Genomic DNA, 19,770 nt, shown 5'->3' on the forward strand with positions numbered 1-19,770 from the left:
TGGAATAATAATACTCAAATTTGAAATCCCAAATTCTTTAGTGACTATTGAAATTGCATGGTTAAAAATTAATTTTCCAGATAATATACTAAAATATAATTGAAACTTTAATTTGAAATAATTGTATTAAATGTAATAGTATAGAAATAAATATATGTTAAATTACAATTAATAACTAATATAGTTGAAGATTATTCAACAAACAAAACAGAAATTGAAACAATTATGCGAATGTCACTTTCACTAAACAATAATTTATTGCATTTATTAAAATAATTGTGAATGGTATAAAAATATTATAATATTATAGTTTATACTGATATAATTAAGTAATCTAAGTCTGTATTTGAAATTATTTAAATTAAGAAAATATTGCATTAAATTTAAAATTGTAGTTCTAAAAATGGAATTGAAAATGATCGGATTATTATGAAAATTGAAACAATTTTCTAATCTAAGTTTCATTAAAATTTAATTAGTAGATTTATAAAAAATTGTGATTCTAATTATAGTTTATGGTAGTAAAATTTAATTGTGAAATTATGTAATTGAAATTGAAACTAGCGAAACATGAAGAACTAAAATAGGAGCATATAACACATAGTTCAACAATTGGACACATCTTACAGTTCAACAAACATGCTTTCCAGAAGGAAGTTTGTACAAAACATAATTCAACTAAGTTTCATAACATCATTACATCCATGACACCAAGTTGACTGACAGTTTGAACACATACAGAGAACATTACATCAAAAGGGCATGGTTAGGTCATGGTTTAACAGAACTCAAGGATAACATGCCTATTTCATCAAATACAGCTGGTGCAGGATTTGAATTCCTGGCCTCTTCGGATTCAAGTCATTGTCATTATGGATATGAGGATGTAACATATCTCCTTCCAATAAGATACCATGCACATATGTTGAAGGAATATATTATAAAATATCATGGAGTTGGAAACTATATAAATTAATACCGAGCACAATAGACGAAATATTACCTCACAATTACAAACTAATTACTTGCAATTATGCAATTATGCACTCGCAACTGAGTACATAATTAGAGATTTATTTATTTATTTTTTCATATATAGCTTAATGAAAATAAATAAATATGTGAAAAATGTACCCATTGCTTTGTATCCCATCTTGTAGGTACTTCTTTCGGTAATCATCAAATAGGGGCACATTTGTTTCCCTAGCTTCATTGTACACCTTTTTCAAGGTTTCTCCCTTGGAGAAATAATTAAATGAAAATTCAAATTTCATAGAAATAATTAAAGTTTTACAGAATAATAACATTTAAATTTATATGAATTACCATGACATTCCATAGCTTTTTGTAAGGATCCTGGCCAGGTTTGATCTTTTTGAGTGAATCGTAGATTTCAATGGCTTGTTGAGTGAAGGTTACGGTAATAAGAACCCAATGTCCAGCCTTACAAGTTGGTAGGTACAACTATAAGGATTGAACTCATTTAAATATGATTAAACAGGAAAGGTTTGTAATATAAGCAAACTTTATTAAATTACTATATTGTTTTATACCTGTTCCACTCCTTCTAGATTGAGTTTCTTAAGACTTTTGCCAAGCTTTGCATGGTCGTGGGATTTGAAAGACTTCATGAGTTCCATCTAAAAAATTCTACATTCGAATACATTCTTGCAATGATTCAGAATATATCGATGTAAATAAACATTAGTGAATTCAATCTTACCACAATACCAGGATTTAGGATAAGTTTGGTATTTAATTTACATTCACGCATCATTGCAACGCAATGAAGCCACATGAAATTCAGGCACACTTTGTTATTTGGCATAACACATTGAACAAACTCTCACACATTAACAAATGTTATACCCATTCTTACGTTTGTGCGACCATTATCTTCTTTTGATGCCTTACTTGTCCTTGCAGTAGTCCTGAATCTGGAGTTAGTCACGTTGTCATCATAGGTGTTAGTAACATCATTCAAAGGATAACTTATCTTCTTTACAAGTTGTGACATCCCTTCTGCAGTGTCATCCTTCTTCTGGAAGAGTTGTGGTCTGCTTTTCATCGCGGTGTATATGCTTCCTGGATCAATGAATGTTTCTTTGTATGGTAAAGGTTCATTCAAAAAAGGAACAACGTCAAAATCTGAAGATGTAGGTGAAGATGGAGAGCTTGAAATCTCAATTTGTTCTATTTCAGCAAACTTCATCACTGTAAGAAAAAAAGGTCAGCTTAAATATATAATGTTTAGGAATTTTAGAAATTAAACTATTGTAATTGAGTTTTTTAATATTACATGGTGTTTGAAAAACTTGGTCTCCAAAGTCAAATGTCTGTTTCTCATCTTGTTGTACAAAAAGAGAAACTGATTCTTTGAGTTCCAATATTTCTTTTGTTCCATGAATTGTAGCAACATTAGTTGCTATGATTTCATATTTAAATTCTTTATTTTCTGCGCCTTCAGTTCCATCTATTGTTGAACTAACTTTTACATTTGGTTCTTCAACCTTGTCATCAGCTTGATCCTAAATTGTAGTCCCTTTTACTATTGTATTGAGCAAGAAACACTTTCCCGATCCACTTGATTATGAAGTGTGAGATATTGTCACAACTTGTTGATATCTCCTTTTTCTTGACCCGGTATTGGAACTAAAAAGAGTATCCCGGACCTATTTCCCCAGAGGTGACCCTGGGTTATCAAACCCACGAGAGGAAGATTCCCTTGAAGCGATGGTCTCTAGCAAGCTTTTGCTAATGTGTCTAATCTAGCTTTTGACTAGATCAACAAGCAAATAGTGGTTCAAACACTTATAATAAAAAGAAGGTACGCGAATGAGGTCTTAATGCTTACAACCATGTATTGGTGTTGGGATACAAAATGATATTAGTTTGTGCTCGGGAAGCCACCCATCAAGAGGTGCTTGGTTCGTTTGGAATGGGGGATGTGTCCTAATAACATCCTTACCGACACGAGTCCTGCATCAAGAATTAATTGTCATATCAAAGGCCCTATCTGTCTCGCGGGGTTGCCCTGATAATTAAGATAATAATATCAGATAAAAGCTTTGGGCGTTCAGTGACTACACCTCATGGATCCCCAAGGATATGATCCATGTTACCCTACTGAACCTTACTGTCACCGGTGTTCGGTATAACACTTCACGGTACCCTTGCTACTAGCCTCACCGGTGCTCGATCTCCATGATCCTAGGTACCTACAGGGTTGAAGATCGCGGACAAGACAAGAGAAACTTTACGATGCAATTTTATTTTACACATACAAGACGTTGTGTCAAAGGCTTCCATTGATCCATTCACCAAATACCTAGGGCTGCAAGGCTCATGCCTCACCCCATACCTTACTGGACTACTCACACATGGAGATCAGATCGCGAGAAGAAATCATTGACGAACACATCTTGAGTTGATTGATTGCAATATGTCTTACAATAGACGCCTTGTGCAATGCATGATTACAAGTATGAACTAGATGAGAGAGGGCTATGGTGGTGGTGGAGATGGCTATGGAGATGGCGGCGGCTATGGTTTATGGATGAAGATGATGAATGGGTTGTGCTTTCTATGCTCCGTGCTCCCCTCTGTTCACATTTCAACGGGGTCCCTTTAAAAAAATTTGTTGGGTTGGACGACCTGCCTCAGAATCCACGCCATACGGGCATTGATATGGGCGCTTGCACCCATATGGAACGTTGTCTTGTGATGTTTCTTTGCAAACATCTCTAGATGATTCCTTCCTCCTCCATTCTTCTTCCATTCCATTTTGGGACAATTGCATTTTTACCCCTAGTTGGTTCCTACCCACGGGTTTTGCCCTTACCTTTCGAGCTTGCTCAGTTCTTCCCTTTTTCCGTCATGGTCCCTCGAATGCCCTTTGACCGTTTGACCAAAACTTTGAAAATTCAAAACTAATTCATATGAACTCAGAAAAATGCAAATAAGATATGAAAATGTTCAGATAAACATTACCTTTATGTGCATATCATTTGCATTCAGGACAAAAGCACCCTTTAAACGACCTGAGGTAATTAATGGTATTAACATTATTAAAAATAAAAAGGTATAAACAATATTTTTTCATGAATAAAAATTACATACAAATGTAGGTGATGTTTTCTAAACATCCAGATATCTTATTTGCATTTTTCTGAGTTTGTATCATCTTGTTATGAATGTTCTAACGACTTTGATCATTATTTGGAAACTTCATAAAAAATGGATACGAACTCAGCAAAATGCAAAAAAGATATCAGGATGTTCAGGAAACATCACCTACATTTGCATGTAATTTTTATTCATGAAAAAATATTGTTTATACCTTTTTATTTTTAATAATGTTAATAACATTAATTTCCTCAGGTAGTTTAAAGGGTGCTTTTGTCCTAAATGCAAATGATATGCACATAAAGGTAATGTTTGTCTGAACATTTTGATATCTTATTTGCATTTTTCTGAGTTCATATGAATTAGTTATGAATTTTCAAAGTTTTGGTCAAACGGTCAAAGGGCATTCGAGGGACCTTGATGGAAAAAGTAAGGGCAAAACTGAGCAAGCTTGAAAAGTAGGGGCAAAACCCGTGGGTAGGAACCAACTAGGGGCAAAAATGCAATTGTCCCTTCCATTTTCACACGTGATTTCTTCACTTTTTAGCCCATTTCCTATGGAAACACATCAAAGAGAGGATTTGTGGAATCATGTGCATTCATTAGTCATTAGTGGCAATATCAGAGCGAATATCTCTCTTTTAGTGAAATATCTCAGTTTAAACAAGGTATAAGTGAGAGTAAAAATATCACTCATCGACTCCCCCAAGCTTAAACTTGATTGTCCTCGAGCAACATAAAGAGTAATCTGAATCATAAGGAACTTATTTGTTTAAACCGAAATAACAAGAAGGTTTTGGTTCACTTACGATCGTATGCCTAGATAGCCCTCCGCTTCTTGACCTGAAAACTTATCATAGATATAGCGGTGGCATGCTTATAGTGCAAGTGTTAGTGAAGTAAAGATAATCAACACAAAGTTTCTGATCTACTAGATAAAACAACTTTGCAAAAATTCATTTCATTTAATCTAGACAACACTTGCTTGCCGGGAATGCACGGAAGAGTTTCTTATGATAGAGCCATGAAAACATAAGTTAGGGAGTGGAAAGCATGTAGTAAAACATGATGCTCAAGTGCTCTTAAACACTCCCACAATTGTTTCTTCCTCTAGGCTCTTAAACACTTTGTTTCAAACATTGTTTGCTGGAACTTTGATTGTCACGTGAATGAGATTATGCCAAATAAGTGATTATGCATAGGTTTTCCCTGTGGCTTAACGTTTGGGAACTATGGACCTTTAACAACAATTTCTCTTTCGAGCTCTTTTAATCAGTCCCTTTATTTACCACATACACACCCATTCAAGAGAAATCCGAATAATATTCGTTTGTAGTGTTGCCACTACGTACGGTAACAAACTCGTAGCCAAAATCCGAGCTATCGCTCTTGGTGGTTCGTTCATTGGCCAGCAGAGTCCTCAACATAACATCAAGAAGGGTGAAGAAGCCACATTTACACACGTAAACGCGTATATAGTAGCAAAGGCCATGGTACCAGTCGGAGGCTGTAACACCATGTTGAGATATACAACACAGATTGTTGGCACAATCTCACCACCTTTTAACTAAGTTCCTCTAGACAATTTAATCCACAACTGCTATCAAGTCCATTAAAATTAACAACATGGGGTTGAGCATGTTCAAACATCACTCCCCTACAATTTCTCAACTCCCAAATCTTGAAAGTATTTCTCTTGTGCAAAGTTATACTTGGTTAGTTTCATTTTATTTTCAAAAATGTCCCATGACAAGTATTAGTTGTCTAAACTAAAGAAAACAAATGCTACAAAATTATTTCAGCTACTAGAGCAAAACCTTTGTATCAACTATCAAGACTCACTCCCATCCACACATATTACACATACTACTACTACATCTACTTTAAGTGTCCAAGTGCAAAAGACAGGGGTTGATAACCCAGAAGTATAGGGGGTCGTTTGTAGCCTTCTTTGATAAATAAGAGTGTCGAACCCAACGAGGAGCGAAAGGTAGAACAAATATTCCCTCAAGTTCTATCGACCACCGATACAACTCTACGCACACTTGATGTTTGCTTTACCTAAAACAAGTATGAAACTATTTTTCAAGAATAAAACTAAAGATAAATTGCAAGGTGATAAAATGGATAGCTTTTGTCAATGAGAAAGTCATTTGTCCCTAGGCAATCGATAACAAGTATCGGTAATCATTCTTGTAATTTTATATGAGGGAGATGTTGGGGATCGTAGCAGAAATTCAAAATTTTCTATGCATCACCAAGATCAATCTATGTAGTTTAATAGCAACGAGAGGGAAGGAGTGCATCTACATACCCTTGTAGACCGCGAGCGAAAGCGTTCAAGAGAACGGGGTTGATGGAGTCGTACTCGTCGTGATCCAAAGCACCGATGATCCTAGCGCCGAACGGACGGCACCTCCGCGTTCAACACACGTACGGTTGGGAGAGACGTCTCCTCCTTCTTGATCCAGCAAGGGGAAGGAGAGGTTGATGGAGATCCAGCAGCACGACGGCGTGGTGGTGGAAGCAGCGGGGATCTCGGCAGGGCTTCGCCAAGCTCAGCGAGAGGGAGAGGTGTTACGGGGGGAGAGGGAGGCGCCAGGGGCTTGGGTGTACAGCCCTCCCTCCCCCCTTTATATAGGGGCCCTGGGGGGGCGTCGGCCCCTAGAGATCTAATCTCAAGGGGGGGCGGCGGCCAAGGGGGGGACTTGCCCCCCAAGTCAGGTGGGGCGCCCCCACCCCCAGGGTTTCCAACCCTAGGCGCAGGGGGAGGCCCATGGGGGGCGCACCAGCCCACCAGGGGGTGGTTCCCTTCCCACTTCAGCCCATGGGGCCCTCCGGGATAGGTGGCCCCACCCGGTGGACCCCCGGGACCCTTCCGGTGGTCCCGGTACAATACCGGTGACCCCCGAAACTTTCCCGGTGGCCGAAACTGGACTTCCTATATACAAATCTTTACCTCCGGACCATTCCGGAACTCCTCGTGATGTCCGGGATCTCATCCGGGACTCCGAACAACTTTCGGGTTACCGCATACTAATATCTCTTACAACCCTAGCGTCACCGAACCTTAAGTGTGTAGACCCTACGGGTTCGGGAGACACGCAGACATGACCGAGACGACTCTCCGGTCAATAACCAACAGCGGGATCTGGATACCCATGTTGGCTCCCACATTCTCCTCGATGATCTCATCGGATGAACCACGATGTCGAGGATTCAAGTAATCCCGTATACAATTCCCTTTGTCAATCGGTACGTTACTTGCCCGAGATTCGATCGTCGGTATCCCAATACCTCGTTCAATCTCGTTACCGGCAAGTCACTTTACTCGTTCCGTAATGCATGATCCCGTGACTAACTACTTAGTCACATTGAGCTCATTATGATGATGCAATACCAAGTGGGCCCAGAGATACCTCTCCGTCATACGGAGTGAAAAATCCCAGTCTCGATCCGAGCCAACCCAATAGACACTTTCGGAGATACCTGTAGTGCACCTTTATAGCCACCCAGTTACGTTGTGACGTTTGGTACACCCAAAGCATTCCTACGGTATCCGGGAGTTGCACGATCTCATGGTCTAAGGAAATGATACTTGACATTAGAAAAGCTTCAGCAAACGAACTACACGATCTAGTGCTATGCTTAGGATTGGGTCTTGTCCATCACATCATTCTCCTAATGATGTGATCCCGTTATCAATGACATCCAATGTCCATGGTCAGGAAACCGTAACCATCTATTGATCAACGAGCTAGTCAACTAGAGGCTCACTAGGGACATGTTATGGTCTATGTGTTCACACATGTATTAGGATTTCCGGATAACACAATTATAGCATGAACAATAGACAATTATCATGAACAAGGAAATATAATAATAACCATTTTATTATTGCCTCTAGGGCATATTTCCAACAGTCTCCCACTTGCACTAGAGTCAATAATCTAGTTACATTGTGATGAATCGTACACCCATAGAGTTCTGGTGTTGATCATGTTTTGCCCGTGGAAGAGGTTTAGTCAACAGATCTGCGACATTCAAATCCGTATGTACTTTACAAATATCTATGTCTCCATTTTGAACATTTTCACGAATGGAGTTGAAGCGACGCTTGATGTGCCTGGTCTTCTTGTGAAACCTGGGCTCCTTGGCAAGGGCAATAGCTCCAGTGTTGTCACAGAAGAGAGTCATCGGCCCCGATGCATTGGGAATGACTCCTAGGTCGGCAATGAACTCCTTCATCCAGATTGCTTCATGTGCTGCCTCCGAGGCTGCCATGTAATCCGCTTCACATGTAGATCCCACCACGACACTTTGCTTGCAACTGCACCAGCTGACTGCCCCACCATTCAAAATATACACGTATCCGGTTTGTGACTTAGAGTCATCCAGATCTGTGTCGAAGCTAGCATCAACGTAACCCTTTACGACGAGCTCTTCGTCACCTCCATAAACGAGAAACATATCCTTAGTCCTTTTCAGGTACTTCAGGATGTTCTTGACCGCTGTCCAGTGTTCCATGCCGGGATTACTTTGGTACCTTCCTACCAAACTCACGGCAAGGTTTACATCAGGTCTGGTACACAGCATGGCATACATAATAGACCCTATGGCCGAGGCATAGGGGACGACATTCATCTTTTCTCTATCTTCTGCCGTGGTTGGGCATTGAGCCGTGCTCAATCTCACACCTTGCAATACAGGCAAGAACCCCTTCTTGGACTGATCCATATTGAACTTCTTCAATATCTTGTCAAGGTATGTGCTTTGTGAAAGACCTATGAGGCATCTCGATCTATCTCTATAGATCTTGATGCCTAATATGTAAGCAGCTTCTCCAAGGTCCTTCATTGAAAAACACTTATTCAAGTAGGCCTTTATACTTTCCAAGAATTCTATATCATTTCCCATCAATAGTATGTCATCCACATATAATATGAGAAATGCTACAGAGCTCCCACTCACTTTCTTGTAAACACAGGCTTCTCCATAAGTCTGTGTAAACCCAAACGCTTTGATCATCTCATCAAAGCGAATGTTCCAACTCCGAGATGCCTGCACCAGCCCATAGATTGAGCGCTGGAGCTTGCATACTTTGTTAGCATTCTTAGGATCGACAAAACCTTCCGGCTGCATCATATACAATTCTTCCTTAAGAAAGCCGTTAAGGAATGCCGTTTTGACGTCCATTTGCCATATCTCATAATCGTAGAATGCGGCAATTGCTAACATGATTCGGACGGACTTCAGCTTCTCTACGGGTGAGAAGGTCTCATCGTAGTCAACTCCTTGAACTTGTCGATAACCCTTAGCGACAAGTCGAGCTTTATAGATGGTAACATTTCCATCCGCGTCCGTCTTCTTCTTAAAGATCATTTATTTTCTATCGCTCGCCGATCATCGGGCAAGTCTGTCAAAGTCCACACTTTGTTTTCATACATGGATCCTATCTCGGATTGCATGGCTTCAAGCCATTTGTTGGAATCTGGACCCGCCATTGCTTCTTCATAGTTCGAAGGTTCACCGTTGTCCAACAACATAATTTCCAGGACAGGGTTGCCGTACCACTCTGGTGCGGAACGTGTCCTTGTGGACCTACGAAGTTCAGTGGTAACTTGATCATGATCGTCATCATTAACTTCCTCTCTAGTCGGTGCAGGCATCACAGAAACATTTTCTTGTGCTGCGCTACTTTTCGGTTCGAGAGGGGTCATCTCATCAAGTTCCACCTTCCTCCCACTTACTTCTTTCGAGAGAAACTCTTTCTCCAGAAAGTACTCGTTCTTGGCAACGAAGATCTTGCCTTCGGATCTGAGGTAGAAGGTATACCCAATGGTTTCCTTAGGGTATCCTATGAAGACGCATTTTTCCGACTTGGGTTCAAGCTTTTCAGGTTGAAGTTTCTTGACATAAGCATCGCATCCCCAAACTTTAAGAAACGACAGCTTAGGTTTCTTTCCAAACCATAATTCATACGGTGTTGTCTCAACGGATTTCGATGGAGCCCTATTTAAAGTGAATGCGGCAGTCTCTAAAGCATAACCCCAGAATGATAGCGGTAGATCGGTAAGAGACATCATAGATCACACCATATCCAATAGAGTGCGATTACGACGTTCGGACACACCATTACGCTAAGGTGTTCCAGGCGGCGTGAGTTGTGAAACAATTCCACATTTCCTTAAGTGTGTGCCAAATTCGTGACTCAAATATTCCCCTCCACGATCTGATCGTAAGAACTTTATTTTCCTGTCACGTTGATTCTCAACCTCACTCTAAAATTCCTTGAACTTTTCAAAGGTCTCAGACTTGTGTTTCATTAAGTAGACATACCCATATCTACTCAAGTCATCAGTGAGGGTGAGAACATAACGATAGCCACCGCGAGCCTCAACGCTCATTGGACCGCACACATCAGTATGTATGATTTCCAATAAGTTGGTTGCTCGCTCCATTGTTCCGGAGAACGGAGTCTTGGTCATTTTGCCCATGAGGCATGGTTCGCACGTGTCAAATGATTCATAATCAAGAGACTCCAAAAGTCCATCTGCATGGAGTTTCTTCATGCGTTTGACACCAATGTGACCAAGGCGGCAGTGCCACAAGTATGTGGGACTATCATTATCAACCTTACATTTCTTGGCATTCACACTATGAGCTAACATACTTTCTCTACTTGGATCATATGCACTTATGATTGGAACTCTAGCAAGCATCCGCAACTACTGAAGATTATTAAGGTCGTGAAACCCAACCATAGCATTAAGTATCACGCCCTCTATATCCCATACGCAACAACCCACCTACTCGGGTTTAAGCTTCTGTCACTCTCGCAACCCACCATAAGGGAATCATGAACGTATTGCAACATCCTACAGCGGGGGCCCTCACGTTTGTGCGAGACGGAGGGCACCGTAGGACAGCACCATAAATAAAATATACACTCATACCAACCAAGATCACGATTAACTCATAGGACAAAACAGATCTACTCAAACATCATAGGATAACCATAGATCATTGGGAAATAATATGGACTTGAGCACCATGTTTAAGTAGAGATTACAGTGGGGAGAAGGGGTGTTACACCGCTGCATAGAGGGGGAGAAAGTTGGTGTTGATGGTAGCAAGACTATTGATGTAGATTGCCGTCGCGATCCTTGCCTCGGCAGCACTCCGGTGCCACCGGGAGAGAGGGGGAGAGAGCCCTCCTCCTTCTTCTTCCTTGGCCTCCCCCTAGATGGGAGGAGAGTTCCCCCTCCGGTCCATGGCCTCCATGGCAGCGGAGGGGCGGGAGCCCCTCCGAGATTGGATCTTCCTCTCTGTTCTCTTCTGTTTCGCGTTCCCCAGATCTGGCCGAAAACCGTTTCTTATATTTCGGGAGATCCGTAACTCCGATTGCGCTGATATTTTAACACGATTTTTTTCCGGATATAAGCTTCCTTGCGCCCGAAGTAGAGCTCCAACCTACGTACGAGGTGATCACAACCCACCACCGTGAGCCTGGCTCCTCTGGCGTGCCCTGGTGTCTTGTGGGCTATGTGGGCCTCCGTTTGCGGTGATTCCAACTCCCAAAAATCACGTATATTCAAAAATAATTCTCCGTAAAATTTTATTGCATTTGGACTTCCTTTGATATGGATTTTCTGCAATACAAAAAACATGCAAAAAAAAAACAGGAACTGGCAATGGGCACTGGATCAATAGGTTAGTCCAATAAATCATATAAAAGGTGCCAAAAATATGTGAAAGTTGTATAATATTGGCATGAAACAATCAAAAATTATAGATACGATGGAGATGTATCAGGGGTCTTAGGACATACCTTCACGGTTGCGAAGTTACACACTTCTCTTCCTTACTCTTGCATTCCTTGTTGTCCTGGCATAGATCAAGTCCTCTGAAACAAAATGCAAATGAACTCCAAGGGGCTAAATAAGGACAAGAGCAAAGCAAAGCTTATTCTATTTTTTTGGTTTTTGGGTTTCTGAAAACAAATTTGCAACCGAAAGATAACAAAGGCAAAAAAAGCAAAAGCAGATAAAAAGCAAAGTGTTGGAACAGATCAACGCGAGTGTTTCGAAGCTCCTTGAGCTTAAGTACAACCTCATTAGAATTTACTCAAATACCGCCACATCTTGATGTAGAAGTGGTGATAACTCCCCAAGCTTAGGCTCTTGCAAGCCCAAACCGGCGAGATCATTGCAGCGGTTGGTCACGAGCCAACTCTTGGCTCCAGTTAGAGAAGCCCATGTTCATGTAGGCCGACATGCTCCTTAGAGGCGACGCAAGGTTGCTCATATAATCAATAGAGCCCTGAAGGTTGTTGAGGTCCGCGTAGGTGGTGTAGTCTTGCTGGGGCTGCTCTTCCTCCTCGTCGGTTGCGAGTTCTTCTTCAGCTACTTGTTCAGGTTCTGGCCCTTCTTGGTCAAAAGTTGCATCTCCTTCATGTGCAACATAATGCAATTGTCCATTCTTGATCGAGAAATGGTTAGGCATAGGTGTGGGTAACAAGTACGCCACTCTAGGAATTTTGATAGAATGACGACCATTATGAATTACTACCATGCCAGTGCTAGCAGGAACACGAATGTTGACAAGGGTGTTACCGACAATGGGGCGAAGGTGATTGTAGTCAAGGCCAAGGGAGTTGGACAACATGGTGATCACTCCTCCACACACGATATCTCCTGTGCACGATTAGCTTGATGCGCGAGGTGTAGCAAAAGTATTGCCCCTAAGTTAGGTGAATAACCAACGTCCAGATTTGTTGCTTTCCCAAGAACTAGCATGTTCTCATCATTCACCTTAGAAACTTCACCTCATGTCTGCGACGAGTTAGTGACAACATAGTAGAAATAACGCATAGCAGGACTTTCAATGCAACCGACTCTTTGCTTAGAGCCGCGATGACTCGTCCTAAGAAAGGATTGCCTCGGGTGTGGGTAAGTGAAATCATAAACATATCTAATATCAACATCATTGTTGGGGAAGCCAAAATAATTACACCTCTCAAAAAGTGATGTTAAAGTCTTGGTCAAGGAGACAGAAAGTGATCCTCCCCTCCTCATATACATTTGACACTAATCCAACACTGTGCGAGAGAGTACTAAGAAACTCAAGCGTTAATCGTTCATAAGTCTCACATCCCTGATAAACAAAATGTTGCAACCCGACATTATGACAAAACAAATTAAAATCATGAGTGATACCTAGCTTGGTGCGAGTACTCACACATGCCCATTTGGTTGCTTTGATCTTCCTTGTTGTGAGATTTTGGAACTTCTTCTTTGCTTCACGGTCGGCGAAGACGATCCCTGGAGTGAAAACTTGTTGTGGTTGTGCGGTGGATGAACTCGAATCACCGCGTACGCGAGAAGACCTCCGTATAAACATCTAGAAAAAAAATTCAGTCCAACATAATAAAACAATAATGATCCTACGGTACACACATCATCATACTCCTCCAAAAACATCAACAACTCCATGCCAAACTCAAGTTTGAATCAAAAATATGCATCTCCTAGTCATGGCAATGCTAGGCATGTAGAACACGGATTTGCAAAAAATAAGTTGGGGATCGGAGGAGAAACATATCATATATCGATCACATGGAAGGGTTCGAACTAGAAACGAACGAGTAGAGAGATTGGGCAAAGTTTTGCTAGGGTTTGGAGGAAGAAGAAGAAGAAGAAGAAGAAGAAGAAGAAAAGAGAGAGATGGGGGAGAAATACCTCCTCTCGGGCTTATTGGAGCTGCCAGGGTTCCAAATGGCCACTCATACGGGTGCAAGCGCCCCCGTGGAACGCCCGTCGTTATGCCCGATCACTTCCCGAATGACCGCTTAAACGGGCGCCGACGTCCGTTCCAAACGTCGTTGTTCATTTTTGTCGTTTTTGTGCTTCTGGTCAAGGATGTCAAACAACCACTCAAATGGGCGCGCGCACCTGTTTGGAACGCCGTCGAACGCTCTGAATCAAAACAACTGCTCAAACGAGCATTTGCGTATGTTTGAAACGCGGTCCTTCACTCTGTTGTCTCTGTTGTTTTGTGCTAGAACCTTATGCAGGTCAAACAACCGCCCATACGACCGATGCGATTGCAGGAAAGGCCGTCTTCTGGTATGTTTCTTCTGAAATTTGGATTTTTCTTTGTTTTCCTGCGGTGTTAGTTCCACAGTAATACATAGGCATACATCTAGGCATTCAAACATCAACTAGCATATAAATCATCTTGCACAAGGCTAAGCCTTCATTAGAACAACACTTCCAAACTAACTTCTCCACATGGAACTTCAATCACTCTTTTATATAAAACAAAACGAATAACTTACTTGTCTACTTTATTCACGTGGGCTGCCTCCCACGAAGCGCTTGTTTTCGGTTGGATAGGTCAACCGTAGCGGTGATCAAGGTGGTGCTAGAACACCGAGAGCATAGCTTCTGGCATTCAAAATGATGCCTCCTCCTGTATAGGTCTTCAATTTCTTTTTCCCGGGGAAATGCCTTATAAAGGGATCTTTAGCTAGTAAATCAAAACAAACATTTCCCTCAAACACATTTATCACAACTTTGATAGTCCTTAGAAAAGGTCTACCGATAATTATAGGAGCAATTGGATCTTCAGGCATATCTACTATGACTAAATCAATCATGATAGGGCAATCATTAATTTGAACTATAACTCCATGCTTAATGCCTACTGCCTGAGTAAAAGTAGAATTACCCATATTCAATATTATCTCAGTACTAGCATAATGACCAAGATTGAGACTATCATAAACAGATTTGGGGATAGTGGAAACACTTGCCCCTAGATCACATAAAGCACTGAACTTATTAAGTCCTATCTCAATCTCTATTGTTGGTTCAAAAGCATCCTCTTGCTTAGCTGGTAAATTACTGAATAACTTTTTCCTTTCATCATCAAGTACACGTACCTTGGTTGCAACATGTTCAATGCTACTTGTGAGCTGCGTTGGGATTTCCTCGAAGAGGAGAGGATGATGCAGTACGATAGAGATAAGTATTTCCCTCAGTTAAGAACCAAGGTTATCAATCTAGTAGGAGAACCACACAACACCTCGTGAATAATGCCTACACACAACATAACAAATACTTGCACCCAACACAAACAAGGGGTTGTCAATCCCTTGACGGTTAATTGCAAGGATCAAATCTCGTAGTGATAGATAGATGAACGAAAACACACAAAAAATAAAAAAATAAAATTACAACAAGGTATTTTTGGATTTTAATATATGATAAAAATAGACCCAGGGACCATAGTTTTCACTAGAGGTTTGTCTCTTGAAAATAGCATACGATGGGTGAACAGATTATTGTTGGGAAATTGATAGAAAAGCGAATAATCATGACGACATCCGAGGCAATGATCACATATACAGGCATCACGTCCGAGACAAGTAGACCGACTCCCGCCTGCATCTACTACTATTTCTCCACACATCGACCGCTAAACAACATGCATCTAGAGTATTAAGTTCATAAAGAACGGAGTAATGCCTTAAACAAGATGACATGATGTAGACAAAGTAAACTCAAGCAATATGAATAAACCCCATCATTTTACCCTTAATGGCAACAATACAAATACGTGCATTGTCCCCTTCTGTCACTGGGATATAGATCACCGCAAGATTGAACCCATCACAAAGCACCTCTCAGATTGCAAAAGAAATCAATCTAGTTGGCCAAACCAAATCAATAGATTGGAGAGAAATACAAAGCTATAATAGTCATGCATAAAAGAGTTCAGAGAAGACTCAAATAATATTCATGGATAATCTGATCATAAACTAACAATTCATCGGATCCCAACAAACACACCGAAAAAAGGATTACATTGAATAGATCTCCAAGAACATCGAGGAGAACATTGTATTGAAGATCAAAGTGAGAGAAGAAGCCATCTAGCCATTAGCTATCGACCCGTAGGTATGCGGTAAACTACTCACACATCATCGGAAGGGCAGCAAGGTTGATGTAGAGCCCCTCCGAGGTCGATTCCCCCTCTGGCAGAGTGTCGAAAAGGCCTCCAGATGGGATCTCATGAGAATAGAAACTTGCGGCGGCGGAAAAAGTATTTTGGGTGGCTCTACGATGTATGTGGAATATTTGAGAAGAGACAATATCGGGTGAAAACCCAGCTTTCAGTGGAAGCGTGGAAACCTTACCACAGGCTGTTGGATCTTGTATGTATGGACAAGATTCATGCATAACTGCTACATGCAGTTTTGCAGAAAAACGCCCACCCCCAATGAAGTTGTTCTACACATAACCCCCTGATGCTTACAAGTATCACAGCTAGCTCCTCGTCCATGTCCAACAAAGCTCTGGCCAAAAATATTTTAGTCTGCCCAGTTCCTTGTAAATTTAAATAGAACAAATGGTACAATAGAACAACTTAAACCATTGCCTAGATCAATGCCGAAACCACAGCCAAACCATTGTCCAGTTCAAGGACTCATGCACTTCACATAGCACAAATCCAGCAATTGAAACCATTGCCTGGAATAGACTTAAGTAAGGCAAATAGTACAGCTACACATGGTGTGATTATGCAATATCAATCTGATTCAGTCACTCAAGATAATGCCTCACTCCAGTAGACACTTACAATATAGACGCATCATTAATAGTGATAGCAAATCTACACCTTTATATACATCAGTCATTGAGCACATAGCTCCAGTACACTAGCTAATAACTTCCAGAAGTCTGGCGCCAACAGCTAATACCTCCATTACTCTAGCCAAGAACACACCAATGAAATAATATTATTCCTAATAACTTGCAGAAGTTGGTAGGGCCACCAAGCAACCTGAAACAAAAAAGTTTAATTGGTCAAGCAGTAGTAAACATCGCTGGAAATTATACAAAGATTTTATAAACAAATTTTTAATACTAATCTATGAATATAGTCACATCAGTGTGTGTTGTATTTATCAGCAAGCACAATTTTAGAGCTATTCTCTAAACTAAGTCGAGAGGAATGTACCGTAATCATGTCTGTTGCATTTCCTTGTCCTTGTTCTTGTTCTTCTCTTTCTGTCTTTGCTTTCCACCCTTATCCCTGTACCCCTTTAGTCTTTTGATTCTACCCCTTGATCAAATATCATTTGGAGGATGGATATGAACCTCACTTGGAATAGAACAACCTAAAAATTCCTCAAATTCTTCCGTTTGAGTTTGTTTTTTCGCTGGAACTTGGGTAGACAATTGCTCTCCAAGTGCAAAAATGTGATCTCTCAAGAATTGCATGCTGACTTGAGATTGCTTCGCTTGTACTAAAAGGTCTTCCATCTTCTTAAATGTTTCTGAAGCTAATTTTTGTATCTCCAGATCAATTGAACTGCTCTCATTGCCTTCCAATAGAATGCCATCCTCGTCAAAGACTGGCTCGGTTTTGCAGTCCTTTCTAAACCTTTTGAGTACATAATGCTTTGGTAGTTCATTTAGCTGGGTTGTTCTTAGGACATGGATTAGATGACGACATGGGATACCGTGCGTCTCAAACAACTTACATGTGCAAGAACCTACCATGGTTGTTGTGTTGTAAGTTACCACCCTTAATTTCTTATAGCCATCATGTATAGTTACTGTTTTAACCTCACCATCATGTGCCATCATCTCAACAAGGCAACGATCCCTATCAGCAAGCAACTCATGTTGAAAATCCTGAAATATCTCATGCGTGAACACCTCGCTGCCATGCTTTTCAATCGCCCACGATGTCTTCAACACAGGCATCGTATGTAGGCTCACATGGTCCTCTTGCAACTCCTTATGACGTTGTTCTTCCAAACCCGTGTCAAATCTAAGCCAAACTCAACCAAAGCATGTTTGTAACCAATAATACGTGAGAAAAAAGAATTGGCACTCTCTGACCTTGAAGTGGTCTGCATAAGCCCTGACAAAGCTATTTCTTTGAAATAAGCTGGTATCCATGATTCTCGAAGGTTGAACCTTTTACTGAACCATTCATCATCTTCCAACCCATACTCTGACATAATTTCTTTCCATCGTTCCTCAAATTCAGTAGGAGTTTCAGAAGACCACACACACTGACCTAATCATTCATGGAAATCCTCATCGGTCTTCAAATCAGGGCCAACCTTCTGCGGAATCTTATTCATAATATGCCACATGCATAGCCTATGTGCAGCTGATGGGAAAACTTCCCTTATTGCATTGTCTATGCTACTACATTCGTCAGTTATTATAAACCTAGGTGCAGCCCCTCCCATAGCTTTCAAGAAAGTGCGAAACAACCACTTATAGGAATCTGCCTTCTCATCGTGTAACATTGCAGCACCAAAACAAACACTTGCCTTATGGTGATTGATTCCAGTAAAGGGGGTGAATATCATGTTATATTGATTGGTGCTATATGTTGAGTCAAAGGACACAAGCTCTCCAAATAGAGCATAATTTTTCCTACATCTGGCATCTGCCCAGAACACATGTACTAGTCTGCCCTTATCATCAAGAACATAATCAAAATAAAATCCTGAATTTGCAAGATGTTTTCTAGCAAGCTGGTCAACAAACATTTGAGCATCGGATGACTTGATGAGGCACCTAAGGTTTTGGTGGTGATTTTGCAAGTCTCTCTTTGTACAACCAACATTCTCAAACCCCCCCAAGTCTACATGAAGGAACCTGTATGCTAGGGATGTGCCAATGCTAGCTTTATGACAGTTCCATAATGTAGTTTTTGCTTGTTGGCTAACTTTCCTGTTTGATCTGATGAATTGTTTTTTACTGGGCGATACAAGTGTGTGTGTGTGCTCCTCTTTGAAAAGTGTCAAAATGTACTTATTCTCGACCGTGCGTTTGACCGCAAGTTTAGCTTCACACCCACATCTAGTGATTTTCCTCTCATATCTCCTCTTACTACCAGTGCTAGCTACCAAAGTTTCCTTACCTTTCCGCTCTTCACGGAAACCTTCACGGTCACAGTAGAAACGCTTGTGAGTAATGACACCATTGATAGTCTTTTGCTGCCCCACACGTACGGAAAAACCAACATGATGTGCATAAGCTTCATAGAACTCCTTGGCTGCGTTCAAATCAGCAAAAGTCATCCCTATGGCTGGTCTGATGGCATCATCACACTCTGGAGTACAATATGAGCCCTACAATTTGAACGAAAAGCACAAAAGATTTACTTTGTTGGAATATAGGAAATTATAGAGATGTACTCTCTCTGTAAAGAAATATAAGATTATTTATATATAGATCACTAAAGTAGTGAGAGAGTACATATTAGTTAGGCAAGTACTTACACAGAAAGGTGCACTATACGATTTCTGTGGTGTAGTAAACCCAATGTCCAGACTTGGCCTAGTGTGGACGGCTGATTCTGCATCAGACTGGACATCACAAATAGCCAAAGAAGGAGCCTTGCTCACTTTGCTTTGGCATTCCATAGTTACTGCACAAAACAAGATATATAGTTTGTAAGTGGAACCATAGGACGGGCTGTGAGCGCCCGCATCGGCTGGGCCGAATTTCTTTGAGCTGGCTGGAGTGCATGCAAGATCCTAATTATAAGCATGCAATTAACCATGTGCATCTTTATGTGCAAATAATACAAAGCAGTTGGTTTTTTAGA

The sequence above is a fragment of the Triticum aestivum genome, chromosome 2D (assembly GCF_018294505.1).
Source record: "Triticum aestivum cultivar Chinese Spring chromosome 2D, IWGSC CS RefSeq v2.1, whole genome shotgun sequence".
NCBI classification, from domain to species: Eukaryota; Viridiplantae; Streptophyta; class Magnoliopsida; order Poales; family Poaceae; genus Triticum; species Triticum aestivum.